The sequence below is a fragment of the Topomyia yanbarensis genome, chromosome 2 (assembly GCF_030247195.1).
Source record: "Topomyia yanbarensis strain Yona2022 chromosome 2, ASM3024719v1, whole genome shotgun sequence".
Classification (NCBI taxonomy): Eukaryota; Metazoa; Arthropoda; class Insecta; order Diptera; family Culicidae; genus Topomyia; species Topomyia yanbarensis.
The window spans coordinates 313,348,717-313,359,650 of NC_080671.1; positions in this window are offsets into that span (position 1 = coordinate 313,348,717).

A 10,934-nucleotide genomic window follows, 5' to 3' on the forward strand; every position below is an offset into this window, starting at 1 on the left:
ATGCCAATTTATACGCATTCCATTGATTGTAGGCAGTGTAATTAATGAATTAGTGAGGCACACTCCTTAATATGGTAAAATAGACATTTTACCCTAATTCTTTTCGCTCTTTTCCCCTTTGGATACCAAGTAAGGTATTAGGTAAGGTCACACCAAAACCAAAAAAGTGTGCGAAAGCATCTTTACCATCCCCAGCCAATTTAGCAATGCGCTGCAATTTGGAACACTGAGCATTCGTGTGGCACTAGGGGTAGCTAATTTCACCTTTGAAACGTTAACGGTAGCAGAAATTCACCTTTGAAACGTTAATATCTTTTGTTGTACTGCATGGAAATAATCAGTTTCTCCGCCATTTTTTCGAAAATATGTTCAGAAATTTCGAAAAACTGTGCGTTAAAAAATCTTTCGAAAACTACTTGGAAAGGGTGAAAATTCGCTACAGATTTGTTACTTTTTTTCATTTCCGGTCCGGAAAAACATTTTAAAACTCGACCGAAGCACGTTCATGATTGGTTTCCGCTAATTTCATGCATCGAGCTGCAAAACTTGAATAGAAAGAATTGTGATTTTATTTGAATGCTGCTAGCCAACCTTGTCGGATGTCCTCTTTTCAAGAGATTGCTTATCAACGCCGGGAGAAAAAACAATTATTAGAATGCGACCACCTCTTTGGACTGTTGTGGTATTAGCCGGGGTCAATTGGAACTAATATCTCCCATTCCGAGACTATTTTATTTGGCTAACCAATAACCAGTGCTATCAAACCATCCTGAAATTTAAACATTTGCACCTATCATATCAGAATCGTATTAATGAACAACAGTTGAACCTGAACATAGAGGACACAAGTTAGCAGCACTCAATGATCTTCGAATCCAGTGCATCATCCATCAGCACCAACGTCAACATCAAATTATATAAAAATTGAATTGAAAATTTTCCGTTCGAACGCATTGTAATTGTGACACTCCGTTATGTCACAGATAAAATCCACCCATCTTTTTTGTAGGAGACGAAACCACTGCGACTAGTCTTTAGCTACTATGACACCACTATTGGTGAGTGATTCTTCCCAGTAGGCACCCCACTTCGTTTGAAGTTTTTTACCTGGAGTTCTTAGACTTAGAATGTTTAGAAAAGACGGTATGTCGTGTGATATAGCAGAGGTTACAAGTATTGTGATCAGATGTATTTCTTGTTCTCACTATTTTATCCATAGAGTAATCATGAACTTCCAAATTCAGTGGTACATATTTATATTTATTGAATCACGCTGCTATATTGTCACACTGCTCTAGCAGTCGGGCGAAGCCAGTGTAATGCGGCTGCCGCATAACCGAGACCGAGGCGAGGTGGTCGCCGTCCCGTAGGCGTAAATGTTATTTATTAATTTGTAAAGAAGAATAAAATTTTGGACATTCAGCAGTAGCACGGTTCAAAATTATGCCGAATCAGCGTATTTCTCGCACAGTCTAAAATTATTTTTGTTTCCCTGTAGATAAAAACTGGCAAAATACCTCCAGTGCAATCACTTCTCAAAATTATGCCAAATGTTCCTTATGGCAATGGACCCTAATCCTGGAGAAAAATTTATTATGCCATGTGTTCGTTATGGTAAATGTCCTTCAGTGTGATCAATTCTCAAAATTATGCCAAGTAACCCTTATGCCAAATGGATTTATGCCAAATAACCTAGACCCAATTGCTACGTGTTAAACAGAACATCGAATGAAAGTTCGTCATCGTCATGCGAACTTTTTTGTAGCATAATTAATAATAGCTCTCTAATTTTATTTTCAGAGCAGAGATAATCGTGTAATGAACGGCTACATTACGTTGTTGGAAAGGTAAGTGTTGATCTATTTTCCAACCATCATATTATTAGAAAGTGATGATTCCCAACTCAGCTCGCTATGATAGAAACATGAAGATAACTTGTTCCTATAATTCCTACGCATTAGAATTTTACTGAACACACCCCAAATTAATTCAGACTGATAGATACCTACATCGCTCAATAGTTATTCTAATGAATTTTACGTATTTTTCAGGATACTCATATGTCATTGCGGTTCTATATTAGCAATCCAATCAATTATCAATGACGGACGTCGCTAGCTGTTTCTATCCCGTCTTGACGGATCCACATAGAAGGTAGGCTGCATGTCAATATTTTTTTTATTGAAAATATTAACATTCTTTTTAATGATGATACCGATGACGAGACTGAATCCAAATCACATGACATTTACCGTCTTTGTGTTTTACAAATGCAAAATGTTACGATTCGGGTTAAGATTATATTGGCGACTGATTTCTCGTGTTTAAATATAAACATTTAACGAGTGGTTTATGTGATCATTAAATTACCGAATTTTGTCTTTTTCCAGGTCAGGCACATATTTCAAATCTCTTCAACGATTAGTATGATCAAATCACTCGGGCGTTGCCCATCACGACTAGTGTCCTTATCCTTCTCTTGCACTACTGTGGTATTGGAACTCGAACTAGTTATTTGGGTAAGTTTCGATTCTTGAACCCTGAAGAATACACCGTAAATGCTCAACAATCATGATGATTACCAACTCAGCTCGCTATGATAGAAACATGAAGAAAACTTGTTCCTAAATTCCTACGCATTTGAATGTAACTGAATTTGATAGAGCAATTGCAATTTCTTCATCGGACTATAATCAGTTAGGTATTAGCTAAAACACATTTCAATATCACATTTCAGAACAATCCGCCGATGATTATTTATCTGGATCAGGATTTGAAACGCTCCAATCAGTACGGCATTAGGCAAAGGTAACTATCGTACCTATCGTTACTCGAGTGTTAAATCAGTTTTGGATTAATGATGCGATTTGACGACTAACGTGTCGAATTATCTTAACTATTTTCGTTTTAAATTATAGAATACAAGTAATGCATTGTCACCGAATTCATATATCTTAGTTAAAATAATTGAACACGTTGCTCGTTATTTAATCATAACACACGGGATAAACAGTTAATGGGAATTCCGCACAAGCTAACTTCAAATGATGATACCGATGACGAGACTGAACCTAGACCACGATACGTTTGATACTGTTGTGTTTTACAAGAGTAAAATGTTATGGTTAGGGTCAAGATTATATTGGCAACTGACTTTCTAGTGTTCCAATTATAGAAAACTTTTCGCTATTGTGATTTTAATACATTTTTTACTGTTTTCAGTTCGCACCGGAAACCAATGCAATTGCAAGCAGCCGTTGCCAATAGATTGAACTACGATTTTTGCCTATTGCCACCCGCTACGTTATACCACATGGACATGTTGACACTGGAACAGAATCAAATTGGTGAGTTATTTGACTGAAATCTACACTTATGTCGTTTTCGATTGAGAACCTCGAAATTAACCCAGATTAGTTGCTTCAAACAAACGTTTATAATGGAACTGAGTTGCGTTCTCGCAAAATTGCGGTGATGTGAGCGAACCCGAAATATTTTTCAGGTTAGAACCCAACTCCGGTTTTCAGTTCAGTGGTGCATAATCTGGGTTCGAAACTGGCTTCAAACAAACGGTTTGACAGCAGTTGGGTCCGAAACCGAGTTAGTATCTGACTCAAGAGAAAACGACATTACAATGCACACACTCATGATGATTACCAACTCAGCTCGCTATGATAGAAGCATGAAGAAAACTTGTTCCTAAATTCCTACGCATTTAAATTTCACTGAATTCGATCGAGCATGTTTTAACTTGTCCGGATAACAATCAATCAGCAACTAACAAAAACGCATTTCATTTACAGGCAATCGAGGATTATTTATCCATGTCAGGATTTGATGTTATCTTTGGCAAAGAAATGTGAAGCAGATTGACACCAGGTAAAAGGGAACTATTGTTACTTTAAACTTCAGTGACAATGTTGTACACTTCCCGAAACGCCAAAACCAAATGCAGTGCTAGAAGATGATCGACTGGTACCTGTACATCATCAAACTGGTAAGTTATTTGGCTAAATTCAACATATAGAACATTGCATGAAAATGTTCAACCTTACTTTTTTGACAGATCGGAGAGCTTGTTCCATTGACTTCGAAAATTTTTGATTCCACTACAATACAAGCAACTGAGTTCGACGCCTTGTACACAAGCTCACCGAACTGTAATTTTTTCCTTTGATGTCATCATCGTGCAATGTTCTATTCAATGCTCCACATACGTCCATGATGATTACCAACTCAGCTCGCTATGATAGAAACATGAAGAAAACTTGTTCCTAAATTCCTACGCATTTGATTTTCACTGAATTTTGTTGACCCTGGTTTAACTTGATATAATAACAATCCATCAGTAATTAACAAAAATACATTTCTGTTTCAGATCATCGAATATTTTTTATCTGTGTGAGGATTTGATACGCTCTTTTGCAAGAGAAATGAGGCGCAGGATAGAATGGCATCATTTTAATCAAATACAGCGTTGGAGGATGATCGACTTGTGCTTGTACATAGTCAAACTGGTGAGTTATTCGGCCAAATTTAACATATTCAGTGCTCCACATAGGTACATCCATGATGATTATCAACTCAGCTCGCTACGATAGAAACATGAAGAAAACTTGTTCCTAAATTCCTACGCAATAGAATCTCACTGAAGTTCATGGAGCATTTTATGATTTCTAAAACATAAACCAATTACTAACATTCAACTATTCTTTCACATTTTCAGACAACAGGAGTTTAAAATTGACCGGCATGACCTTCATCCGATAGGTATGATTTATTATGTTCTATGTTCTTGATAATGTCGTTTTTGTTTGAGGCTGCAATTAATCTAGTTTCAACCCTAACTGCTATCAAATTGTTTGACCTAATAATCCAGTCTTGCTTTTTCGCCATTGGGCTGTAAATCGAATCCAAGTTCGCTCCCCAGCGAAATTTTGCGAAAACGAATCTAAGTTTTATCAAAACTTTTTGTTCGAAGCAACTAACAATTTTTCGGTTCTGGGTTGTCAGGCGAAAACGACATAAATATAGATAAACATTTTCTTCGTTGATGATACCGATGACGAGACTGAAACAAAGTTCAGCGTTTATCAGCTTTCGTGTTTTACGAGAGCAAATGTTTCTACTTTGTTACAGATTATACTGGCGACTGAACCGCTATCTGTTTATATCAATGATCAAGTATGGTTTTCCAGCCACTACAAAACAATGTTATATTCTTTCCAGGTGAATTGCTGAGATCCCTAGACTAGACAACATTTGGGATCTGTTAAAATGCAGATAATATACGTACACGTTGTGACCTTAAAACTACAACATTTTTGTGATAATTGTCAACTCAGCTCGTTATGATAGATATATGAAGAAACGTGTTCAAATTCCTACGCATTAATTATCTTCTAATATTTTCTATCTACATCGTTTCAATAGAAGTAAGCTGACATTAATATATTTGTGTACATTGTTTTTTTTTTCAGAGCACTGCATTTGGCAGTGCATTGCCTAATAAAACGATTCAATTAAACAAAAATAAAAACAATTCGATTCATCTTCAAAAATGATGACATCTTGACAATTGAGCTCAGAAATATTGACATCCCCGGGTGAGCTTGAAAGAGGAACGAAATTTAACTCTTACAACGCTGAATGGAATTTCAGTTGCTAACTCAATTTTGTTTCAATACTTGCTCTGAGAGGAATTAGCGAGAAAAAGGCATCAGGCAGACGAGGCTCACTTATACTGTAAAATGTAAAATATACCACCTGCTGCAATTTTTCCGCATGTAACAAATGAATGCTTTTTTATTGGCGATTGCAATCTGCAGTCTTCTGCTACGCAGTGTGCAGATTACAGTTAAGGTTGTGGTTCGCTTACGCTAAGTGAAGTGCGCAGTAGTTGCTGCTTGATATAGTCCATGTCGGTCGGTACTTTCCACAAAGTATTCTCGCAGTTGTAGCACCTGCGCTACGCATAGTGCCTGGATGTCGACTATTTCTTGTACCTTGGCAATGTGAATCTCTCTAGCGCCGACTGCGGAAGACGTATTTCCGCTTTTCTAAACGCCTTCCTCAATTTTCTCAAGATATTCCAGGTCAGTCCGGCTCCACTGTAGGTTTGTAAACTGTAGGTCAACGCGGGCCAGCAAACGTGTTGATTGCTCTCCTTATTTCCCGAAAGAACCATGACCCGAATCATCACGCCTTCGCCGATCTCGCAGTCTTCAGTGTCGACTAATCCCCTGGTAGTAGCTGAACGGATCGGAATTAGAGGTGTGCGCCACGCCGCGCCACGCCGACGATTGCAGGTAAAAATAGCATATACGCCGGCGTGGCGCCGGTGTAGATGCTATTTTCACCTGCTATCGTTGGCGTGGCGCGCCGACGGCGGCGCGGACCTCCAATCGGAATTTCTCTAGGCCAAACGCCATGCCGACGTCGTCACTAATATTTTCGACTAGTTTGATGACTACACCCAGTCGTTTTGTCGAGTCACCATAGATTTTGAAATCGTCCATGTGGAAGGTATGGGTATTCTCTTCCGGCGAGCTTTATTTATTCTTTATCTGATAGCCACGCCCTTTTCGATTGAGTGTCCTACTGAACGTTTTAGACTGCAACACGTCCCAAGCAACCAAAAGTGTGTATAAGGGAGCTGCATAAGCTTCCAGTTTTAAGTAATTTTGCGATTCGTTTTATATGCTAATAGCGGCTTAAGCAGCTTTCAAGTTCCATTAAAACTTAAGGAGCTCTAAAGTTTGCTAAGAACCTTATGTGAACTTTAAAGTGTGCTTTTTAAGTATTATCCGAACTTCTGGTTGCTTGGGGTCTTTCCCACTTCTGAGCTGCAGAGTCGCCGTTTTCCTTTCTATCGCCTGCTGCAAAAACCATGTCAAAAACCATGGGTCCATGTCGCTATTTTAGACCTAATCGCAACCGCTTCGTCGATATTTTAGACCTAATCGCGTAGTAGCTGCTGCTCAACGGTTGGATCTTCTGGCAATCATTCTCTTTCTTTTCCTTTTTATTAACGACTAATAGTGAGTCAATGTTTTGCTGTAACGAGCGAAACGGTGAAGGAATAATCTTTAGAAAAGCGTGGAATAGGGTCTGCAGGAATCAGGACCGTTTCGGTCTTCCTTGAGCACTATGGCTCATATTATTAAAAAAAATACTTCCTGTTTTCCAGTCCCTTGCTAATCAACCGCTAAATAAAAATTGTCAAATGCCTACCGAAAGCAGTGAGCTTATCTCGGACTGAAAAACTACAAAATATCAACAGCAGCTAGACCTCAAACAAGCTAAACAAGATTATCAACGAAACCATGCATCAAACACAACAAATAGCAACAAAGACGAAACCAACACAAACAAAGGAAACAAATACAGCTGCACAAAACGCTATACACACAAAAAACCACCTCAACACCAACAAGCTCATCCCACACCGTAGTTCACCCGGGGAAGTAGTCCCCTTCAAATTATCCGAAACAGTCAGCTGCTCGGTCATGGAGAAATTCTTATCCCCTGCACTGGTCCTGTTCGGGGTAGCACTGACCACAGTCGACGAGCCTCCGGTGGCTGCTAGTGCAGGGGGCCCGGCCAAGGCTAAACTCAAGATTACTAGGTCCTATACCAACCATTAACAAATGATGGTACAGTAACCGTGAACCGGTGAACTGAATAATAGTACGCTTTTGCTGCCCCCTCGTTAATAGGCGTCGATAATATTTTTATAAAAGAAACACGTTGTCTATATTGGCGTGTAAGATTATTATTATTATCATACTGACTTCTAAAGGCCGGGACGCCCTCAAGAAAACCCTTAAAATGTATGCTTCTCAAATATTCAACCAAACTTGTACATGACCTGGCTCGTATTAAAAGCCGAGGGAATCAGAATAAATCGGCTCATTTTTTACATTCCCAATTAATTCGGGAATTAAGCTGCGCGGCCCAAAACTTTTATGAGAGTTTTGAACAATGTGAATGGGTATTTTGGTGTAAAAAGCAGAATTTTGGTAAACTTTCCGGTCCATTTTACCATGAGGGACAAGATCCTGAAATCCGGGACTGTTCCGCCTAATTCGGGACTGTTCCGCTTAATCCGGCACGCCTGGTCACTTTAACCTATAGAGTGACACTAATCTAAAAACGAAATCGGCATTAGTCACATCAATTAATTACCGAACTTTAAAAACCTCAAAGATTGTTTATTTTCCAGACGAAAGCTTGCTTATTATTTTCGAAATAACGCATTGTCATAGATACGACGCAAATATCGACGTTGTTTCTATTTCGCAAAGCTTCGCTTCAATTTATTATTGAGCCGTCACACTGACGGTGAACCAGATTCATCGAGGGGTCGCATTTTAATGATACATAGGAATCATCCGACCACTCTATCTTGAGTTTATCTTTGGCCCGGCTTCCCCCGGGTAAGTCAAATCAAATCTCCCAACAACGACCAAAAGTACGCCCCCGAACCATTTTCAGGTAGCCCACTGCACCGACCTACCAGCCATCACACCAGGCAATTAACGGAGCGAGACCCATGTCGGTCAACGAACATCGGCACAAAACAACCAACTGAGGATAGTTATTACGTCAGAAGATCGGCTCCACGTCTACCAAACTCCATTGCCGGATTCCCTTGGTACCCAAATCGTCTTCACACGACGCAACCGCCCGAATCGATGACCAATGTCACCGCTGCGGACCCCTTGCCACACCCTCTGAGGTCACTGGAAGGGCAGTCCGCTAGTCCACCAGAACATTTTCAACAGCAGAAACACATCCACCTAAACACCAACAAGCTGAGATCCTACGGCAGTCCGTCTGGAGAATTAGCGCTCCCCAATTAATCCAAAACTACTTGTGCTTGTTTAGGGAGAAAGCCTTATCCCCTGCACTGGCCCTGTCCGGGGCAGTACCGACCACAGTCGACGAGCCTCCGGCGGCTGCTAATGCAGGGGACCCGGCGCCCCCCGGGTAAGTCAAATCAAATCTCCTAACAACGACCAGAACTACGCCACCGACTCGATTTCAGGCGGTCTGCTGCACTGTCCTACCAGCCATCACACTAGGCAATTAACGGAAAGAGACCAATGTCTCCCAAAGAACATCGGCACAAAGCAACCAACTGAGGATAGTCATGGCGTCAGAAGATCGGCTCCACGTCCACCAAGCCCCATTGCCGGATGCTCCTGGTACCCAATGTGCTCCCACACCATGCAACCGCTTGAGCTAATGGCCAATGCGATCTCTGTGGACCCCTTGCCACACCCTCCAAGGTCACTGGAAGAGCAATTCGCTAGTCCACTGGAACATTTTCAAAAACAGAAACATATCCACCCAAACACCAACAAGATGAGATCCTACGACAATCCGTCTGGAGAATTAGCGCTCCCCAACTCTTCCAAAACTGATTGTGCTTGTTTAGGGAGAAAGCCGTATCCCGTTCACTGGCCCTGTCCGGGGTAGTACCGACCACAGCCGACGAGACTCCGGCGGCTGCTAGTGCAAGGACCCGGCTCCTCCTCCCCCCCCCCCCCCCGGGTAAGTCAAATCAAATCTCCTAACAACTTCCAGAAGTGCGTAAAACTCGGCAAGAATGCGTTGCGTGCAATGTATTTTGAGTTGCGTGTAAGACATCAAAACCCTATACATAAAACCTAAGACAAAACGTGACAATAGGGGGGGGGGGCGTTTTTGTTCCAATTTTACGTCAGAATGGTCCAGTTCCTGATTGGCTGATTCTGACTTTTTGCACCGTACGCAATGTTACTGCAAAGAGGGCATCATTTTAGGCAGTGTTGCGCATTCCTCTGTACGGGACTCTGTCACGACGAGGAGAGAAAGGGATGGTTCGCTTGATTTTCTTACCAGTTGAATTAGCCACTTTTCCTACCGTTGTTTCTTCCTGTTTTTGACTTTAAGGAATTTTCTCTTATTGATGAGGATTCACTGTTTTAAACTTTGGAACTTAATTTATTCAGAAAATATTTACAAAAGTTATCTTAAAGCTACATGTTGCCCGCGTGATTCATATATCGCTACGGGAAAATTTGTCCCTTTTAGTCCTTAAGTTTTTCCCTATTCTCCTGAGATACGGTGTAGATTTCCTATGGCCTTAGAAGGGTGCAATTCCTATTTGTTTACTTATATATTTGGCCCTGCCTCTTCAAGACTGACGTATTTAACCACAATACTGATTCCTGCTATTCAATCCTAGTCCAGTCCCGCAAGGGATCACAAAATATGTGGTTACATTTGTACCGCTTTCTAAGATTTTATTACTATCCTAACCGCAGAGTAAGTGAGAAGGAAAAACCAAAGCTAGCTAATCGGACTGCGTATGGCACGCTTATGTATATTAGGTTGGTAAATAGGCAGTGATCCCTTTTTCTGCGTTCTTTTCATTTCATTTTCGGGATTTTAAAATCAACATCAACCTTCCCTACGCGTAGCAGTGATGCATTTCTTATGCACTGCTGACATTGTATAATTAACTCATTTGCGCGGCAACATTCCAGGGCCCGTAAATCATCCTAGTGGTTTACTCAAATTATCGCTTTACCGCGCAAAAATCTTAGTATTATTCTTACGGGTGTAAATCATGACGTTATTCTATTTAATTACAAGTTCTTCGAAACTGTTCATTAAACGTCAGGTTGGTACTTGATCTACTGATACGAAGAGTATCAGCGCACCTACTTGGAAGTGCTTTGGCCTTTGTACGAGGTCTAGTTATGCTCTTCATTTTCCTAGGGTTTGGTGGTAGTATTCCCTCCACCATTTGTTTAGTTTTCCCAATGTCTACCCGCTTGCGTGTGCGGTAGATATAAGGTTCTTTTATTTCATTCACCGTTTCGATGAAGTGTTTCTTGTACTCTTCGTTATTTATGTTTTGCGGAAAAGGTACCTGCTTAAGC